Below are 22971 nucleotides of genomic sequence, written 5' to 3'. Positions count from 1 at the left end.
TCTCCTGGATATATTCATCCATAGCGTGAGATTCTGGTAACGACAAGGGGAAGGTCTTGGACTTGGGTAGGGAGTAACCTGGAACCAGATCGATCGGACAATCATAAGTCCTGTGTGGCGGCAAAAGATCTGACTGTAAATTATTGAAAACGTCCTGGAATTGGTGGTAAACAGAAGGTAGAATAACTTCGGGAACAGAGGTATTGGCCAGCAGTTGATGAGTCTCGCCAAACCTCGGCCTCCAGGAGATGGGAGCAGAGGAAGTCCAGTCAATAAGAGAATTGTTAAGCTGTAGCCAAGGAAGACCAAGGGTGATGGGTATCCCAGGAGCGTGAATGGCATCGAGAACTAAGATCTCCTTGTGCAGATGTGAGGACAGAAGCAAGGGGGCCATCTCTAAGGAGATGTGGGCCAGGGTAAGAGGACGTCCATCGATACCGACGAGTGCGATAGGAACCTTCTTCCTCATGAGCGGTATGCGGTTTAACCTGGCGAATTCAAGGTCCACGAAGTTTCCTCCAGATCCTGAGTCAATGAAAGCGGCGGTACAAGTCTGGGACTTATTGCCTGAAACGGAGACTGGAAATGTAAGTTTCTTAGGGAGTTCACCTTTATGAAGGGGACGTGGAGACATTACACCCAGAGAGAGCAACTCTGTACTCACTGGGTGTTCCCATTTCCCAGACGCAGTGGACACTCTCAAACCAGATGCTCCATGGATCCGCAGTAGAAACACAATCCCCCGGCGTGGCGGAACTGCCGTATCGGTGTGCGGATGCGTTGTACCCCCAATTGCATTGGCTCTGGCAACTCCAGTACAGGACGAAGAGGTGTGGTAGCACTTGGGGGAGCAGGAGTGCTGCTGGGAGTACTGGAGAACGGAACTTGATAGTTATGAAAGCGAGTGTGCTGACGCTCTGAGTGGCGTACCTGGATACGTTGATCCAGTCGGACGGCCAAATCAATGAGGAACTCCAATTGATCCGGCCTGAATTGGTGAGAGAGTTCATCCTTGATGGGATCTGCCAGGCCTTGCCAGAATACGGAGACGAGAGCCTCTTGTCTCCAGTTAGTCTCGGCTGCTAGAGTCCGGATCTCCACAGCATACTGTGTCACCATTCGCTGGCCCTGAGTAATCTGGAGAAGAGAAACAGATGCCATCTCCCGACGAGCGGGGGAATCGAATACTTGTTGGAACTCTGTTTTAAATGCCGGGTAATCTTGGGTAAGATCAGAACGTCGCTCCCAAACCGGGGAAGCCCAAGCTAGGGCGCTGCCAGTGAGGAGGTTATAAATGTAGACTACCTTCTTGCGACCAGTATTGTAGAGATGGGGGGCCATTTCAAACTGCACCTCACACTGGTTTAGGAAACCCCTACAATCTTGCGGTTCACCTGCAAACGGCTTGGGGGGAGGAATCCTTACATCGGAGCTGCTAACTGCGCTTGCAGAGTGGGGGCTTACATCTGGCGAGGTCGCGGTCGGTACTCGGTCTGAGAGTACTGCGACCTGGCGTGTAAGTGCCACAATTTGATCTGCCATGGCCTGGTTTTGCTGAAGCAGATTGGAGAGAAACTATTGAAGTTCCATCTGGTCTGCGTCTTGTGGGCTCGTCATAATGTTACGCCAGCTGCCCGCAGACCAGACCCATCCCCTGAGCTGAAGGGGGAAGTGGTAATACACGCACCTGCAGCAAAGGGAGCATGTCCGGAGTGTGGTGTAAAGTGTTGCCAGGCCAGGTGTAGTAAGGTAGACAATACTTGCCGGTACCGGTTGTAGAGATAGAGTGAAGAATGCCTTGCCGAGGTCAGGGAGTGGAGAGCGGAGATAGGTCGTAGTCCAAGCCATGTTCAAGGAGTTACCAGAGTGAGCGTTGTCCAAGGAGTGCCGAGATCGAGAACCAGAGGGGGTAGTCATACAAGCCGCGTCAGAACCTGTGAAAACACTGAGAGAATCCAGAAGTACTTCCATACAGAGACTATGTCGAGCAAAGACTGAGAGCAGAGAGGAGCTAGATAAAGCAGGAAGGTCCAATTAGGAATGGAGACGGGACAGGAAGAGCTACAGGGAGACAGTGCAGATTGGTGCAGGCATAACAGGCCAGGTGAGTCTTGTTGGAAACCTGAGTATGCTCGTGTTGTGTGCGGAGGCAGAGCCTGAGGTCCGGGGGACAGGAAGAAGAGTGTGCAGAATGAGCGCGCTCCTTAACGCGTGTACGCGCGTGGACCGAGCCAGTGGATGGTGCAGGTGTGCGTGTGGGAGGGCGTGGTCGCGCCCGGCGCTGAGCAGAGGAATCACAGAGGGGAGTGATCCCGCGACGGCGGCAGGGGCGAGGAGCTGCAGAGGTTGGTAAGGAAGGATAGTTTTGTGTGTCCAGGGACTCCCTGAGGGGAGAGAGTGCTCTGTGTGGGGAGCACGGAGGACGCCGATTCCTGACACTGTATAACCTGTGCCTGATTTTCGGACAAAAAACTGGAAAAGAATAAGGATATCATCCAGATATACCACGAGAAATCAATCAAGTACAGTAGATCCCGGAAAATTTAATTGATGAAGTTTAGAAATATGGCCAGTGTGTTGCATAACCCGAAAGGCATGACCAAGTTTTCGTAGTGGCCTTAAGGGTACTTAAGGCCGTCTTCCATTCATCACCTTCTCTGATTCTAATTAAATTGTAAGCTCATCGAAGATCCAGTTTGGTGAAGATCGTAGCTTTGCGTAAGTGGTCGAAAAGTTCAGGGATGATGGGTAGGGACACAGTTTTTTTACAGTGATTTTATTTAGGCCTCTATAATCAATACATGGCCTTAGAGAAGCATCCTTTTTGGAAACAAAGAAGAATATCGCACTAGTGGGTAAACTTGATTTGCGAATAATCCCTCGCTGGAGGTTCTCCAAAATTTATTCCCGCAATACCCTGCCTTTTACCTTGGACTTTGTGATACTCTCCTTCTCTGATCCTGGCTTTGGATTACGCCGACTCTGCTCTCTCCTACACTGACCCCTGCTTTGGCTTTCTGATGACTCTGCACTCTCCAATCCTGACTCTGACTTCGTACCCCAATGATCCGCTTCTCTCCACTCCTAGACCCAGCAAGTTTCTGTCTCTCGACAGCTGACTTGATATTCCTTTGGGTCCTTTTCCACAGAGATTGAAGCTCCTTGATCCTGTCGGTGGCGGATGAGACCCCTGAAGTAGAAACTGTAAGATGGAGAGTAATTAATGAAAAAAGGAGATTCAGTGGTCGATTCACTATGAAGATTATTGTGTGTGAATTCTGCCGCAGGAAGAAGCTCCAACCAACACCAGCCACAACATTCATTGATTACCACTGTGGTTATCAATGTCCTCAAAGGGGAGCACAGATAGTCATATTGGCAATCAAAGTGCACACTAAAAAAAAATCACAATTAATTAAAATAATATTAATGTGTATCTTTACCTTGCCGGGATGAAGGCTTTCATCCTCCTCATCAAAATGTGGCACCAACAACTTGTGACCCATGAAGCAATAATCTTCAGTTTCAAGAACAGCATGATGCGCAGAAGTGCACAATCCTCAGTTGCTTGAAGAGGAATCACCAGTGAGTAGATCTTCTTTTCTTCTTACTGTATCTTCACCGTTGTCTTCTTTCTCCTCTTGAACAGATCCAGGAAGAGATGTTGCCACACTGTCTTCTTGTTGTCAAATGAGATGTGACAGGTCTAATATACTGATGTAGCGTTATGGTCGGTAGCTTGGCTGTGAGAATGGGCTGGTCAACCACCTAGCAGTCATTAATGGATCGGGATTATAACAGTGGGAATTCCTCCTTCTGAATGTGACTCACACTTTGTAAATTCTACCGGGCTGCACGTGTCTGTAATAGACGCACATCAAGAGTGAGACATAATCAGTTACTCTACCTGCGTGCCTCTACTAGACGATCACATGGCTTTTATTTTATTTTAATAACACAGTATTGAAGCAGGGGGTTTCCAGAGCTGAATTGCATGAATTTCAGGTCTAAGGACCCCCTGCTTCCCGAGTTACAGGCCACATTATGTGGTGCCGGTATCCCTGCCATGTTTAGATTCCCTCGCGTCACGGCCCACGTGACTGGGACATTTAGACAATGAAGGCAGATACTGGCACCCCATAATGGGGACTGTAACTTGGGAAGCAGGGGGTCCCTAATGCCGAAATTAATGCGTTCAGCTCTGAAGACCCCTTATTCAATACTGTGTGTAACAGGGAATTATCCCTGTTTAAATAAAGTAGCCTCAGAGCTCTGAGAATCCAGCAGAGATATAGTTACAGATGCAGCCATGAGTATTAGAACTCTTGCCATGGAAATTCTGGGGTAGTCTCACAGTAAATGCCTCAACATTGCCTCAACATTGCTGTAACATTGCGTTAAGTTTCTGTGAGATTCTTAATGGCCCATCGAATTAACACAGCAGGGGGCCTTGCAGTCCGATTCCATTTCAATGGGACTGCAGGGACCCCCCACAGTGTTAATCCTATGGGCCATTAAGAATCTCACAGAAATGTTAAGACAATGTTGAGGCAATCTTGAGGCATTTACTGTGAGACTGCCCCAGAATCTCCCAGAATTTCCCAGGTAAGTGTTTTAATACTGGTGGCTGCATCTGTAATTGCAGCCACTCAATTAACTAGTTTCCACCTGGACTAATGAGATCTCTGTAAAAAAACCTCATGTGTGACACAGTAGAGATTCCTTAGCTCACGTTTGGGCTGACAGAAGGAGAGCAGAGAAGCCTTCACAAAGACACTGTCTTGAGCAAAAAGGCTGTGCTGAGATCAAGAAACCCAGAGACCTACATTTCCTGGACACAGAGGACCCAGGAACCTGCCAGAGACTGACATGGAGGGCCACCTGCTTAAGGTACCGCCTGAGACTTTGGAGTGATAGGCTGGTAATGGGAATATCCCTCTAGTCCTGCAGATAGGGTTTGGGGAAGTAAGTTAGCCCTTACAAAGGGGGGGGGGGGGTGTTATTTTGATGATTTTTGTATGTTCTGCCTGGATAAAGGGAACAGGCTCAGAAAAGCCAAGATATAATTTCACCCAAATAGGTCTCAATTATATGTACCTCTGCACACATCTCTTACACTGTGTAATCAATAATAAATAAATACAGCTTAATTACCTTAGTGGCTAGCTGCTGAGGCAATGAAGGTGTTAAGCCAGAGTACCTGGTTTATTTGGGGTAGAGAGGGTGGGTGAAAGTGCTAGTTTCCCAGGGTGGGTGGTTAGGCCAACAGAGAAGGCTGCGGGAAGGGTTAATCCCTTCATTTCTTAAGTGGTAGTAACCGCTATAGTAATGAAAGGGTTAACCCCTCCAACTACACACCCAAGAGGCCTAACCACCCACTCCAGGGCAACTACCCCATTCACGCATCTCCTCTAGCCCCAATAAACTTTGCAATACATAACAAACACCAATACAATACTAGTTTTGGTGGAAATCCGCGCTCGTACGGTCCCAAGTGAATAATGCTGCAAAAACTCATGTCCTCCGGAGAACTCCACGATCTCCTATAGTGTGAGCTCCCAGAAGGGGAACAAAAAAAAGCGGAGAGTAGCAGAAATATAAATTTATATACGATAAAAAGTCCCACAATGTGGAATATCAATTACAAAATACAAAAGACAATATTAAGTGAATTTACAAACTACCTGATGGCGCTATGAGGGATGACCATGAGATGCGGAGGTATAATCGAAGAAGTAGATGGCACAGGTCTGGACCCACAATGCTACGTCGGTCGCATCATCCTCTCTCCAACCGGTTCACCTCTCTGCCAATGAATGCTCACGTAGCAGCCCCTCATGACCTCAACACGTTTTGCACTGCGTGCTTTGTCAGGAGTTCAGAAGATGGGGCTACTTGTGAGTTTACATTGCCTCAAACAGCCAATGAGAAATCTCTCTATTACTTTTAACTTTGCCAATGCAAACAATTGTCAGCTGTTTCTAGAGGCAAAATGATGCCACGTTTTTGTAATCAAAATACAGATTATTGCTACAATCAGTATTATATATAGGTGATTGTGACTTATAATAAATTTATCATTTTAATATAAGTGAAATATTTTATTTTATTATATTATATGTGAATAAATATATGTGAATAAATTGAGTGAATAAGTGGATTAAATCAATTTGTGCTAATAAATTAACCAGCTTATATAGTGTTTTTATGTATAAATAAAAAAAATGTGCTTAAATCAATACTGGTGATTGATGTTTGTATATTTGATAAAATACCAATTGCCTTTATGCTTCCAGTGATTTGTATGATTAAAAATTGAGAATAACATTTAAATACTATGCTGGCATATTATCTATCCATATTGAAAGAACAAATTTTAAAACATAATTAATAAAATGGTTGTATTAATAATGATATATGTATCACATACCATAATCTAAGCAATTAGCTTGTCATCCTACTACGGCACAAACTCTGGACCCATGGCGCAATGCTCCTCAATAGCCATATATATATATATATATATATATATATAGATATATATATATATATATATCTATATATATATATATATATATATAGATATATATATATATATATATATATATAGATATATATAGTCAGGCTGTTTATTAATCACTTAATTAATGCCCACCCAACAATCCCAAACCCTCCACATCTACTGCCAACCCTCCACCCCTCCCAACACACAATGTTGTAATGAGCACAAGACCTATTATCCATATCTGGATAGATAACCAATTGACAATCAATGCATTTTTTTGGCAAATGTTTTTTTATTTAATTGTAATATATTTTATTTGTTGGATGTTTATTTTTTAGGTTGCCTTTGTTTGCCATTGTGTTAAGCCTTGCACCCATTGTAGGTATAGTTTACCACAGTGACAAAAATGGGTGTATTGCCTATTGTGTAATACAGTATATTGGAATTGAAAAAATTGGTGGAACACCAGAGGTAGCAAAAAATAAAAAAGGTTTATTGAATTACATTGTTAAAAACAAAAAAGAAACTAACATAAAAAACAAAATCTCCTACTGTACATGTTTCAGGCTCTCCAGCCCTTTCTCAAGGAGTATGAGAGGGGTCTGATGGAATGATGTATATATAGCCCCTCCTCTGAACTCTCCAACACCAGAAATGCATGACAGGTGATTAAGACATATAACAATTAACTCAAAAAGTGTGTCCATGTCTCTATATTGATAATGCAATAGGAAAATAATGAATCATAAATCAATATGGGAACATGTATCAATAAACAGCTAGGCAGTGGACAGAGAAATCTACAATATAAGTAAACTCAATGTAATACAAAGAAATTGATACAGATTGTGTTGAATAAAGGTGTATCCCACTAATTGATTAATTAAGCTATCCCTATCACATAAGAGATGAGGACACACATAAACATGTTTATTGCATAAACATAAGAAAAGCTGGTATAACCTTCATGAAGTAATAGATATAATACTGAACAGAAAACATTTCACAAAGATATAAAAACTACAATGTATATGAAAATAAACAAGGATATACATCCATTTAGTTTGACAAAAAAAGTGTTTTAGAAGAAAAGAAATGAAAAGAAAGGAAGAATAAAAGAAAGATAAAACAAGTCCTGTTGGTATGGTCTGTGAACTGTAAACGTAACCACGAGAGGTTAAGGAATGCTCCAGGTTAGGCTTGAACTTAAAACCTCAGCATAGTTTAGCATACTGACATATAAGTACCGCGTGCAAACCGATTGCACCACTGGAGCACATTCAAATCATCTCATAGAAAACAAATAATATAAAATGATCATATCAATAGAATGTATTATTTGATAATTTGTATATGTTATTATATGATGTGATTCCACAGTTCAAAGGTAACACTGAAAACTCAAAACAGACTTGTAATTTGAAAGATTAAATATAATATAAATGTTGGTGAGGAACCAATGCAATATAACATTAGAGAGTACCCACAAGAGAAATGGACATAAATCATAAAAAATACTTCAAATCCCAATGTGTATTTAACCCATTTGGGACAAGAGTATTTAAAGAGAAAATCCAATGGGCCTCTCTCTTGTACAGTGCATTGGTTCTATCACCTCCACGGCTATGAACCTGAACAGTGTCAATGGCAACGCATTTCAAATTAACAAGAGAACCATTTTGACATGTATCAAAGTGTTTGGACACAGGATGTACTTTATCTCTTTTGGGAATCAGTCTCATGTGTTCCATCACTCGAATTTTGAACATACAAGACGTGAGACCAATGTATCTTTTGTTGCAACCGCATATAAGCATATAGATCACAAAATCGGTGTTACAGTTGATAAAAGTAGTTATATTATATGATCTGGTATTCTCCATATCGGAAAAAGTTCTTGTTTTAGAGATACAGTATATGGACAGATTTTGAATCGATTACATGGGTAACAGCCTGTCAGTTTTGGAAAAAATTGTCTTTTAGAACGAATTTGTCTGTTTTGATTACACTTGGAGAGATGATATTACCCAATGTTGGTAGTTTTTTTAAAACAAATTTGGGAGTCATTGTTGTTATGTCTCTCAAAAGGGGATAAACATTAAGGATAGACAATGTTTATTAATTATGCGTTTAATCGCATGGGCCTGGTTACTGTAAGTTGTTATAAAATAAGGAGAATCCAGGTCAGATCTAACTCTATTTTGTTGGTCCTGTTTAAGAGAAACCTGACTCGCATCCAGCATCTCCTCTCTGTTTTGATTGAGAGCATTAAGGATAGCCTCCATCAAGATTTTATGATTTTATCCTCTTGCACGAAAACGATTAGTAAGCTCTATAGCTCTATGATGGTAATCATCAAGATTAGAGCAATTTCGGCGTAGGCGTATGAACTGGCCAAAAGGTATTCCTCTGAAAAGAGTATGACTATGTGCACTGTGTGCACGAAGAAGAGTGTTTCTGGAATGATCTTTTCTATAAATATCTGTATGAACTAATTGATCAAGACCAATGAATAGTTTAAGATCTAAATAGTGTATATGATGTGGATGATGCTGTAAAGTAAAGGTGAGATTGAACGAGTTGCCGTTGACATAGTTAAAAAAAAGCCATTAGTTGTTCTACGGAACCATTCCATATCAACAGCAAATCGTCAATGTAGCGACGATAAAAGTGTATGTGATGACGATAAAGGTTTGTATCTCCAAACATGTGGGACTCTTCCCACCACCCCATGAAGAGATTCGCATAGGATGGTGCAAAGCATGTACCCATGGCCGTCCCACGTGTCTGGAGATAAAAATTGTCCATGAAAGAAAATAATTATGATGAAGTAAAAAGTGTATACTGTCAAGAATAAAGGAGATGTGTGCAGTAGATAGTGATGAATCCCTTTCTAGAAAAAAATCTTGGAGACCAAAAGCTTGGAGACCATCCATGTGTGTAATAATGGTGTAAAGTGAGGTTACATCAAGTGTTACCCAAAGAAAATTGGGGGACCAAGAATAGTGTTTAAATCAAATGAGGAGGTGAGATGTGTCTTGTAAATATGAAGGAAGTGAATGAACTAAAGGTTGTATATAGTGATTGATGTAATTGGACAGATGTTCACCCAGTGAACCAATACTAGATACAATAGGATGCCCAGGGGGTTCGTGAAGAGATTTGTGAATTTTGGGTAAGTGATGAAATATAGGTGTGATAGGGTGATTACAGTGCAGACAGTCATACTTCTTATCAGGAAGGACTTTGAAGATTTTGCCCTCTTCGAGCAAATCATCTAGCTCTCTGAGGAAGGTGTTGGTTGGGTCAGATTTCAATGGTGTATATGACAATTGATCATCCAACTGTCTATATGCCTCAGCACAGTAATAATATCGATCCAGAACCACGACGGCTCCCCCTTTATCAGCATTTTTGACAATATTATCATTGTTGTCTTTAAGAGAGGAAATAGCCTGCCACAGCTCTGGTCGCAAATTATCGCTGCGCTGAGGATAGACTGTAAATTGAATACCTTTATCCAAAAGTTTCCACTGCCTGCTGAAATAAATTGATAGAATTGTCATTAAAACGATCTGGACAGAATTTGGATTTATTACATAATGGTTGTCTACCTAAAAAATTAGTTGTTATAGTGGGTAATTCTGTATGTTCCTCTGACAATTCTATCATATCATGAAGAAAACATTGGTCACGAAATGTCATTTGGTTGGAAATGTCAAAAATAGGTAATTCATGTTTTGAATTCACATATTTCAAGGCATTTGGATCATGGGTGTCTCCTCCCCTTTGTATTTGTTTATTTCTAAAGAATCTTTTAAGAGATAATTTTCTAGTAAATTTGTATAAATCTACAATAGTAGAAAAAAGATTAAAATCTTTATTGGGGGCAAAAGTTAAACCAAGATCCAATACCTTGAGTTCAGATTGTGATAATTCGTATTTGGAAATGTTGATAACATTAGTATCTTTTATTTTCAATAGTGACTCCTTTTTGATGGATTTGTTCCTGGATTGTGATTCGACCTGTGTCCCTTCCTTCTCTGTTTTTTGAAGAAGTGCGATGTTTAGTAGAAGAGCTCTGACTCATAAACGATCTTCCTGAAGTACTAGCTTCATGAGCTGATGGTGCTGGAGAGTCATACTCTGAGAAGGAAAAACCATGTGTCGCAGAATCGTTGTCTGTTATTTCTGAATCTGTATTTTTCTTATTAAAGTATTTGAAATTGTTTTGCTTCTTTAAAATGGTTTTGGATGGTTTATTATCTCTTTGCGCGTCTGTTTCCTTTCTATTTTTTTGAGGAAATTTCTTTGGATGTTACGATTTATGCCAGACATAAACCTGACCACGTTCGTAATCAAGTCTATCCCTGTCATATTTGTTTTCCTTAATTTCCATGATGGTTTTTTCAATTTTCATAATGTTGGTAGCCAATCTGTCATCAAATTCATTAAACTCATCAATGTGTGTAAATTCTGCCAATTTTGTCTGCAATTCCTCAACTAGTTGTGTAGCAACTTTCTTCTCTTTCTGTCTATGTTGTAAAATGAGATCAATGAGTCTGAAAGAACAGTCGTCTAATATAAGGCACCACTGTCTCTAAAATTAATTGTCCACAAACCCAAATGTAGGTGCTTTGGTCATTCTAAGTCCTCTGGGAATTCTTTTTGTTAATTGATAATTCTCCAGAGTAATGATTTCCCACCAGATTTTAAAATCATTTGAGATTAGTTTCTCTAACAGTGTAAAGTGTTTCTTAAGATCTTGTGAATCTTCACAGAGAATTTCATGATTTTTATCAAAAACAAAACTGGCTTTTTTGTTTCTTTCATTAAGATCAAAACAATTAAAGGCAAAATGTGTCTTGATTTTAGGTTGCACATTAAGTTCCATCTCATCTGTTGATTCCATTATCAGAAAGTGTTATAAACAAAAAGTGAGGTCCAGATATTAAATGGTGTTGTATATGAGAAAAATGAAAAAAAAATGGAAAAAAAACTGGCAATATTAGCAATGGCATCAAAGAGAGTTCAGTGGTATGATAGAAAAACTAGTTTTTGTAAACAAAACAATAATAAAAAATGTTGATCCACCATACAGAATATAGCAAATATGGAAAGACCAAAATCTGGTGAGTTGAAAAAATAATAAAGACAGTAATAGAAAAATAACAATAATATCTGTCTAGGTGCTATGCTAGGATGGGCAGATGGAGTAGAAAAAGATTGCAATCTTGTATAGGTAATTACTCCCAGCTCCAAAAATAGTGATACAGAAACTCTGAGAAATGATCAGAGAGACCCAAAAATGGAAGTATATGACATATATGAAGTCCAAAAGATGGTTCTAAATCCGCAACAAATCAAGTTATAAGGTCTTGGGCAAATAACATCGCCTATTGTGTACAATGAAGGACTGAATTGACAGGGAAAGATGGACCCAATAAGAGAGTAGCTAGAGAAACTAGAGCCAGCCTTGAACCAAACCCTTAGTAACTCATTAGCATAAATAACTCGGTCCTAGCTTTTGCATCCCTTAATGTCCAAAGATATTGAGGTAAATACCTGTGTCCTTATGATAAAGCCTTGTAGGATCCCGCGTGCTGAAGCTATGGTGACACCGAAGCCTCAGACCATCCGGGTAAAACTTCAGGCTGCTCACATGGAGGTGCCCGTCTCCTCTCTGCGTTCTCCCATGAGGTGTAGCGAATTGCCGGAACCTGCGCTGCGGAAGTGCGTCACTCCAATCGTGGGGCAGTAGTATTGAAAAAATTGGTGGAACTGCAGGAACCCAGAGAAAGCACCGATCAACTCACCAGAGGTAGCAAAAAATAAAAAAGGTTTATTGAATTACATTGTTAAAAACAAAAAACAAACTAACATAAAAAACAAATTCTCCTACATGTTTCAGGTTCTCCAGCCCTTTCTCAAGAAGTATGAGAGGGGTCTGATGGAATGATGTATATATAGCCCCTCCTCTGAAATCTCCAACACCAGAAATGCATGACAGGTGATTAAGACATATAACAATTAACTCAAAAAGTGTGTCCATGTCTCTATATTGATAATGCACTACAGTAGGAAAATAATGAATCATAAATCAATATGGGAACATGTATCAATAAACAGCCAGGCAGTGGACAGAGAAATCTACAATATAAGTAAAATCAATGTCATACAAAGAAATTGATACAGATTGTGTTGAATAAAGGTGTATCCAACTAATTGATTAATTAAGCTATCCCTATCACATAAGAGATGAGGACACACATAAACATGTTGATTGCATAAACATAAGAAAAGCTGGTATAACCTTCATGAAGTAATAGATATAATACTGAAAACAAAAATAGGAGCGCATGAAAATGAAACCAAGAGAAGCCAAAATTAATACATATATTTTATATCAAAGAAAATAGTTCATCATACAAACATACATATATCAACAATACATAATAAAACCTGTCCAAAATGACACTAATAAAATGCAACAGAGCCATAGCCACGTAGGAGTAAGGGGTGTAAACACCCAAGTACAGAAGCCCTAGTTGAAACACGAAGGAAGAGGTGCTAGGAAAGCTAGATGGCACAAAAAAACAGACCTTGGCACTTAAAATCTTCCGTGTACTCCTCGTGACAGGCTGGGCTCCAACTGCAACACAAACAGACTGTTGTCACGGCCGTATGTCGCTGCGTAATAATGTCACCAATGCATTTCGTGTCACATGACACTTCATCAGGGGTTGGTCATCAGCTCTCAAGGGGGCACTGATATACCTCCCATGGTTCATATATCAGCAAATGAAATGCCTTGTCTAGTTATTGGCAATCAACCATCCAATCAAGAACACCATGACATTACAACATGAATTTGTACACTAACAAAGTACAGAAAATAAAAATAATGAATACAGAATGAGAAAATAAAAAATAAAAAAATATATATAAATAAAAAACACATAGCCAAACACAATTTAATAATGGCTGCTAATTAGCCTAATGTTAACCATATCACAGCGTACTGAAAAGATCAAATTAATCAGAGCTGTGACACTCTAAATACCCTTCAATTACACCCTATGTCCATATTATTTAAAATTATGATATAATATAAAAGACAAGAGATAAATAAAAATCATATCAAAAACAGAAGATAATGATAATTTGTCGCAGCTTGTCATAGTTAACCCTTAAGGGTCAGAGTGAAACTCGCAGGACCCCTATAGGTAGGTGGAGATATAAGACACCTCATAACCTAATTAAAAGCAAACCATATGGACAAGTAAAGATAGTCATAAAGGGTGAATTATATATGAACACCAATATACTCATACATTTGCACAAAAATTGCTTATATAATACTCCAAAATTACATCGATTCCTAATAATAAAAAGAACCATAGTAGGAGATGTTATAAACTCTATATGCTTATAGAAACATCGCAGCCTACTAATTCATAGTTGGGTCAGAGCTAGGCTAGCAAGACCCAATATAACATATATCGGAATCTGATCCATATTACTGTCGAGTGACTAAAAGACCATCACAACTGAGAGTGTTGGCATCAAAAGTGAATGACCATCATCACAGGCCCTATAGGATATTAATGAATGTATAGAGGTAATCTTTAAAAAAACATCTCATATTAGTACCCTGTAGGAACCAGACATCATTTTAAGAAAGGGGCCAATTCTATCTGCTCATTTAACCCTCCAGGTGACTTGCTCCCTAGGGTATAGATCCAAAATTGTTCCCTTTGGAGTAAGAAATTATCCCTATCCCCCCTCCTGGGATCTCTGGGTACTACTTCAATTCCCCTAAAGCGTAGGGTATCAACCTTCCCTTTGTGGTATGTCAAAAAATGTTGAGCTAAATTATGGATTGTTTTACCCTTCTCTAAATTCTGTCGTGCATTTTTAATCCCATTAATGTGCTCACCAATACGCACTTTAAGTGGTCTGGTAGTTTTCCCTACGTATAATAATGGACATGAACAATTGATAACTTATACAACAAACGTAGTTAAACAATTTATAAAATGATTCACCACATATTCCTTCTCATTTTTGCTGTCACAGATCACCTTATCTTTGCTCATATGTTTGCAAACCACACATCTGTTACATGTGTAGTTGCCAATAGGTTTAACAAGAAAATTGCCACTTATAGTTACACTTTTATTATCATTAGTAGCCTTTTTCAGAGCACTACCGTAGGTGCCAGCCGGTTTTTAATATTTTTGGCTTTTCTGAAGGCTACTTTAGGCCTAGAGGGCAGGGTTTCCTTTAAAATAGGGTCCATTTTAAAGATATCCCAATGTCTATTTAGAATCTCTCTTTTCTTATTTTCTTGTCTGCAAAAGCCTGTCACGAATATTGGTGTATCACTAAAAACATTTTTCTTTTTAACCAATTGTTTAGATTTTGGAATGAGTAAATATTTTCGGGAGACTCCTCAACTTTTTTTAAAAGATTTACTTATAAGTTTCTCGTCATATCCTTTTTCCTTAAATCTAGTGGCAGGACTTTGGGTTTGTGTATCAAAATCAGTGATTTGTGAGCAATTCCTACGGACACGCAACATTTGCCCATGGGGAATATTATCTAACCAAAAGATGGAATGATTACTGTTGCGGTCCAAATAGGAATTGACATCTACTGTTTTGAAAAATGTTTTCGTAACAATATTATCGTCCTGAATAGTAATTTTCAGGTCCAAGAAATTAATTTCTCTATTGTTAGGTCCCGATATAATACTGAACAGAAAACATTTCACAAAGATATAAATACTACAATCATTCCAGAAATACTCTTCTTCATGCACACAGTGCCCGTAGTCATACTCTTTTCAGAGGAATACCTTTTGGCCAGTTCATACGCCTATGCCGAAATTGCTCTAATCTTGATGATTATCATCATAGAGCTATAGAGCTTACGAATCGTTTTCGTGCAAGAGGATATAATCATAAAATCTTGATGGAGGCTAACCTTAATGCTCTCAATCAAAACAGAGAGGAGATGCTGGATGCGAGTCAGGTTTCTCTTAAACAGGACCAACAAAATAGAATTAGATCTGACCTGGATTCTATCATTGGTCTATCCTTAATGTTGATCCCCTTTTGAGAGACATAACAACAATGACTCCCAAATTTGTTTTAAAAAAACTACCAACATTGGGTAATATCATCTCTCCAAGTGTAATCAAAACAGACAAAATTCGTTCTAAAAGACAATTTTTTCCAAAACTGACAGGCTGTTACCCTTGTAACCGATGCAAAATCTGTCCATATATCTCTAAAACAAGAACTTTTTCCGATATGGAGAATACCAGATCATATAATATCACTACTTTTATCAACTGTAACACCGATTTTGTGATTTAAATGCGGTTGCAACAAAAGATATATTGGTCTCACATGTTCAAAATTCGAGTGATGGAACACATGAGACTGATTCTCAAACAAGATAAAGTACATCCTGCGTCCAAACACTTTGATACATGTCAAAATGGTTCTCTTGTTAATTTGAAATGCGTTGCCATTGACACTGTTCAGATTCATAGCCGTGGAGGTGATAGAACCAATGCACTGTACAAGAGAGAGGCCCATTTGATTTTCTCTTTAAATACTCTTGTCCCAAATGGGTTAAATACACAAGTCTGTTTTGAGTTTTCAGTGTTACCTTTGAACTGTGGAATCACATCATATACACTGGCGACACACTTTATTCGAGCACGGCTAGTCCCGCGAATTCGGGTATACTCGGGTGTATTCAGGTTTCTGATATTTTTCAGCCAGAGTGCATTGCGTTATTTTCCGGCAGGAATTTAAGCTTTTTATTCCGGCTGGTTACAATACTGCAATGCCGTCAAAATACACATGGTGGCGCTTGCGAGCTATTCTCTGTGAAGCCGTCCCCTATAATGAATTGTAATGCAGTATATATATATATATATACTGTATAACAACAACCCCTGTAAGCCCTAACATACAGTACTGTACAGTACTGTACTGTACTGTACTGTATATGCACATACATAAATGATACTACTGTATGGGCGGCGGGGGCGAGATGTGTTTGCAGCAGAGAGAGATCCGCTGCTCTCTCTCTGCGCAAATATTCGCACATTAAAAATTATTTGAAATACATTTTTATTGATAGTGTAGATGTGCAGGGGGTCTCCGGAGCTGAACCGCGTTGGTTTTAGGTCTGGGGACCCCGTGCCCCCCGAGATACAGGCCCCTTTAGGGGGTGCCGGTATCCAGCTCTGCGTTAAAAGCCCCGATCACGTGACCGCGGCCTGTAAACCAAGCAGAGCAGAGGGATACCGGCACCCCCTAAAGGGGCCTGTATCTCGGGGGGCACGGGGTCCCCAGACCTGAAACCTGTGCGCTTCTGCTCTGGAGACCCTCTGCACATGTACAGTATCAATAAAACACATACAATATACAGTATAAATAAACACTCGTTCTTTACCTTAGCGTCTATGCGCTATGGTAAAGAAGCATTATTTTAATAATATTGTAAAGTGAGCAGGGGGTTCCCTGAGCCAGAAATTAATGCTCAGGGACCCCCCCTGCTCCTGCTCAATATTATTAAAAATACAGAAATGCTGCGTCATTACCATAGCGGATAGCCGCTAAGGCAATGAAGGGGTTAACCCACCGTGCCCGCTTTATTGTGTGTAGTGGGGATGGGTGAGGGGGGTATTTGGCCCTTGGTGTGAGTTTAGGACTTGCGGGAGGGGGGGGGGTTGCGGGTGCACTTAACCCCTTCACGATCGTAGCAGTTAATACCGCTACGGTCATGAAGGGGTTAAGCCCTCCCGCTACCCCCCCCCCCCGCAAGCCCTCCCCAACCATCGTTGGGGCGAATACCCCATTCACCCACCCTCCCGCAACCCACAACAATAAAATACTGTACACACAGCAGCCGCCAAAAAATAAATAAATAAATGACAATAAATACATTTGAAATACATTTTTATTGATAGTGTAGATGTGCAGGGGGTCTCCGGAGCTGAACCGCGTTGGTTTTAGGTCTGGGGACCCCGTGCCCCCCGAGATACAGGCCCCTTTAGGGGCTGCCGGTAGCCCTCTGCTTGGTTTAAAGGTCCGATCACGTGATCGCGGCCTGTAAACCAAGCAGAGCAGAGGGATACCGGCACCCCCTAAAGGGGCCTGTATCTCGGGGGGCACGGGGTCCCCAGACCTGAAACCTGTGCGCTTCTGCTCCGGAGACCCTCTGCACATGTACACTATCAATAAAAATGTATTTCAAATGTATTTATTTTTCATTTATTTATTTATTTATTTATATTTATTTATTAATTGTGCTGCTGCTGCAAGTCGTAAACTCACACCAAGGGCCAAACACCCCCCTCACCCCCAATAAAAAAAATTCACGCACAGCAGCCCCACAATTAATAAATAAATCTAAATAAATAAATAAAATCTATGTAAAACCCCCTCCCCTATTCTCGCTTTTAAAACGCCCTGCCTTCTCTCTAATCTATGTAAAAAACCCTCCCCCTATCCCCCTATTGTGTGTGTGCGTTAAGCTTCCCTGCAAGCTATGTAAAAAAACCTCCCCCTATTGTGTGTGTGTTTAAATCTGTCTGGCCTGTGTTTCTGAGTGCTGAGTGCTCTGCGTTTAAAGGTCCCGATCACATGATCGCGGCCTGTAAACCAAGCAGAGCAGAGGGATACCGGCACCCCCTAAAGGGGCCTGTATCTCGGGGGGCACGGGGTCCCCAGACCTGAAACCTGTGCGCTTCTGCTCCGGAGACCCTCTGCACATGTACACTATCAATAAAAATGTATTTCAAATGTATTTATTTTTCATTTATTTATTTATTTATTTATATTTATTTATTAATTGTGCTGCTGCTGCAAGTCGTAAACTCACACCAAGGGCCAAACACCCCCCTCACCCCCAATAAAAAAAATTCACGCACAGCAGCCCCACAATTAATAAATAAATCTAAATAAATAAATAAAGACATGAAGAGAAATAAATATATACTGTACAGTATATACTTTGTATATATATATACACTGTATATATATATATATATATATATATATATATATATATATATATATATATATATATACAGTATACATATATACACTGTGTATATATATATATATATATATATATATCATACAGCTATATATATATATATATATATATATATATATATATATATATATATATATATATATATATATATACATACTGTATGTGAGTGAAAAGAGAAAAAAGTAACCCGTATGGGAGCACTCAGGTATGCAATTGATATATTTGTTTATTTATTTGACACAGTGCAAAAAGGGATGAATAAACAGTACAGTACATGATTTAAAAACACTTAAAAAAGAGGCATGGACCCTTAAACACTAATGAACAGCACTAGGGAACGACACACACTGTCAACCCTAAACATGAAAAGGATAGTGACTCAAAAAACACTAGGGAGAATCAAAGTGAATCACAATAGGTTACTGGGTTTAAAGGCACCTACAGTATACAACGCTAAGGATAATGCACACTACACACCAAAAGGTAGACTTGTCAAAGTATAAATGACAGTCTCAAAGCATCACACATCTGCATTAGCATACAGTAATATAACCAATGCCTAAAGCACAAATCATGTGTAGGAAAGGTGGTAAGGTGGAATGAAATCCCTAGATGTGTAGAGCAATGAAGTTAATGAATAGCATACAGTATACAGTAAAACATAACATTACAATCCACACAGTACATTGCATTTACAGTACATTGTATACTGTAAATGATGCATAGCATTAAATCTATGCACCATATACAGTACTGTACATTCTGCAAATGAATGTTAACAATATAATTGCAAGCTACTCTACCAGTAAATACTGTACAAACACTTCCAAACAAGTCAACTTAACTACAGTATTTTAACCAAGCAAGTAAACCAAAATCAATATACTGTATACTGTAAGTAACAACCAGAAAAGACAATTTAAAACCAAACTAACCCTTACAATACCAAGGATTACATCTATCTAATTGTAAAAAACCTTATACATTATACACAGCATTGTTTAAAAACCCCTTCCCCCCTAATGTTTGTGTTAAGCAGATTACACTGAAGGGAGAGAGATATAAAGGCCTAAAGCCCCTTCCCAACTAATGTTTCTGTTAAGCAGATTACACTGAAGGGAGAGAGATATAAAGGCCTAAAGCCCCTTCCCCCCTAATGTTTCTGTTAAGCAGATTACACTGAAGGGAGAGAGATATAAAGGCCTAAAGCCCCTTCCCCCCTAATGTTTCTGTTAAACAGATTACAGTACATTGAAGGGAGAGAGATTTTACAGAAACACACATTAGGGGGGAGGGGGCTTTAAACAGATTACAGTACATTGAAGGGAGAGAGATGTTTCTGTTACCAGTAAATCTCCCTCCCTGCATTGCTAACCACCCTCACCCCCTACCCACATACCGTTAACCCCCCCCCCCCCCATCCTGGCCATGGCCCCTCCGCTTCTGCAAAACAGACACAAAAATTAAAACATACAGTACAAAGTAATGTCCCCTAACCCCTTAATCACCATAGCGGTTATTAACCGCTACAGTCATGAAGGGGTTAACCCACCCTCACCCACCCACCACTCGGGATGCCTACATACCCTCCCACACTAACCCCCCCCCCCACCCGTGAGGCCTAACCACCCAGTCAGTACCCACAAGGGAGGCCTACCCACATACCGTTGGGGAAACACCCCACCCCCACCCCAGTACCCACAATAAAAACAGTACAATCACCCACAATAAACAGCATTCTATTTATTAAATACATTACCCACCCCCTGTGCCCCCCCCCCCATAAATACAAGATTTATTCTTTTACATTCAGGGTCCATAACGTAGCCCCACGCTAGTCCCCGGTGGGCTGGCAGGGCACCTGGACAGACCTACAGTTTACCAGCAGCATTCCACAGGTTCTGGAGGCCTGCTGGTGGATCCTGCCAGCACCATGGCGCCCAGGTGGTCTCCTTGGCTCACCGTGAGCCTCAATTGGGTCCACACGGTAGGCCCAAGGATGTCTGGGAGCCCCGGGTCAAACCCACAGGTGTCTGCGGGGCCTCGGGTGGTTCCCATGGGGGTCTGGGGAACTCACGGGTGCTCACTACGGGTCCGCGGTGCCCCCACAGAAGTGGGACCACACATCATCATCCCCACACCTACGGCTCGGAGGTGCCCCCACAGAAGTGGGACCACACATCGTCATGCCCGCAGACTACGGGTCCGCGGTGCCCCCACAGAAGTGGGACCACACATCATCATCCCCGCATGTGTCACCCGTGGAACCACCAGCCTGCTACCCTTTAGGATACCCGAGGATTCCCCACGGGTGGTCTCCAGAGGTCCCACGCAAAACCACGGAAGTAACCCTGAATGTAAAAAAAATAAACCTGGCCAATACATTCAATACATACTGTACACCCTCCCCCCCAACACCTACAGTACAATAATGTGCAAAATAACTATTATCCAGATATGGATAATAGATTAATTGCCCATTATTAAAAACTTTAACTAGCATATACAAATAAATAAAGTACTACTGACCTCATCAATACGAAGTGTCCGACGCCAGCGCCTTCCTTCTCTTGCCCACACAAAACATAGCCAAAACCAAGCCAATACATTGCAATTACATTCAGATATCAATTAACCCCTTAAACACCTTATCGGATAATAACCGCAAAGGTAATTAAGGGGTTAAGCCACACAGGCACGATACCCACCCTTCACCCATGAATTTGTACTGTGGCTTCATCATGCAACTATATATATATACTGTATATATATACATACAGAGAGACAGAGAGAAAGAGAGAGAGAGAGATATATACAGTATATATATATACACACGTTATATACACACCCATGATAAACCAAATATACAGTACAAATAAATGTAGAAGGGTTATCAAAACCATACTGTTCTACAACCAAACACTTCTCCATACAGACACTACATTAAAAATCAATTTCCTTTAAAAATCCTAACTGATCTCACAATCTACTGTACTGTATATGATCACAAACCAATGAAAAAAGTCACATTCCAAAATGCATAAAATCTATGCACCATACTGTATACATTCTGCAAATTAATCAACGTAAACAAAAATCAATTAGCAATCATTATTTACATCCCTAAACATTTCACACTCAATCATGAACAATGAAACCATTAACAGATTCACGCCTAGAGCAGAACAATTAAGCCTTTGAAAAAAATATACGTACCGACAAAAATACAACCTTTACAGTACAACCAAGGCTATCTATCCCTGACCTTCCTCAAACACACAATACAATACCAAGGAATAATACATCTATCTAATTTTAAAATACTTTAAACTCACAAAATAATTAAAAACACATCTAATCCAGCTTTTAAAACATCATCATTTCTTACCCTGAATGTATACTGTACAGTATATCTCTCTAGACATACAGTATATATTGTACATACATACATACAGTGGCAAGAAATGATATACCACAAACAAAAAAAAAATACACATGTTAAAAAACCTTTTGAAATAATGAACAAGTTAAATAAAATACATTTCTTTACTGTAGTTCACTTACCATTACTTGCCCCCACCGACTCCCGTTGCCCAGCTTACTCACGAACCAATCCACGATCAGGAACCCATAAAATAATAAACCATTGAAAATAATAAACATTAAACTAAAAATCCAAACCAATCCACGGGTCTTCTACTTGTAATACACCTTCATCTGTATTCTTCTTTCTTCTATCTTCTTCCGGGCGGGGCAGGGCGTGGTCTTCTTTCCATCATCGGCCACGCCCTTGTCTTTTTTCTTCTCCGGAGGTCCTTCCTCCGCGGCGTCTGGCTGCAAAATGAGACGACATAGGCTTTTAAAGACCTATGACGTCACATTTTGCGTCATGGTTCCCACGGTCCTGATTGGACCGTGAAAACCATGTGTTTTGGCCGATAATAAAAAAATGATGACGTCACTTAAAGGGAATGAAAGCACAGCCAATCAGAATGGCTTTGCTTCAATTGCCTTTAAGATGACGTCATGAAAAGGCACATGGCCGTGCACACATGGTACTAGAGCCAATCAGAGCGTGGGAACTTTATCCCTACTCTGATTGGCTCTGGTATACCATGTGTCAGGGGCTTGGGGGAGAAAGGATGTGACGTCAATAAGGATAAAGTTCCCACGCTCTGATTGGCTACCGTACCACGTGACAGGTTTTCATTGACGTCACATCCTTTCTCCCCCAAGCCCCTGACACATGGTATACCAGAGCCAATCAGAGTAGGGATAAAGTTCCCACGCTCTGATTGGCTCTAGTACCATGTGTGCACGGCCATGTGCCTTTTCATGACGTCATCTTAAAGGCAATTGAAGCAAAGCCATTCTGATTGGCT

This window comes from Ascaphus truei, chromosome 4 (genome assembly GCF_040206685.1).
Source record: "Ascaphus truei isolate aAscTru1 chromosome 4, aAscTru1.hap1, whole genome shotgun sequence".
Lineage (NCBI taxonomy): Eukaryota > Metazoa > Chordata > Amphibia > Anura > Ascaphidae > Ascaphus > Ascaphus truei.
The sequence above is the reverse complement of the archived record's forward strand: the minus strand, read 5'-3'. Positions refer to the sequence as shown.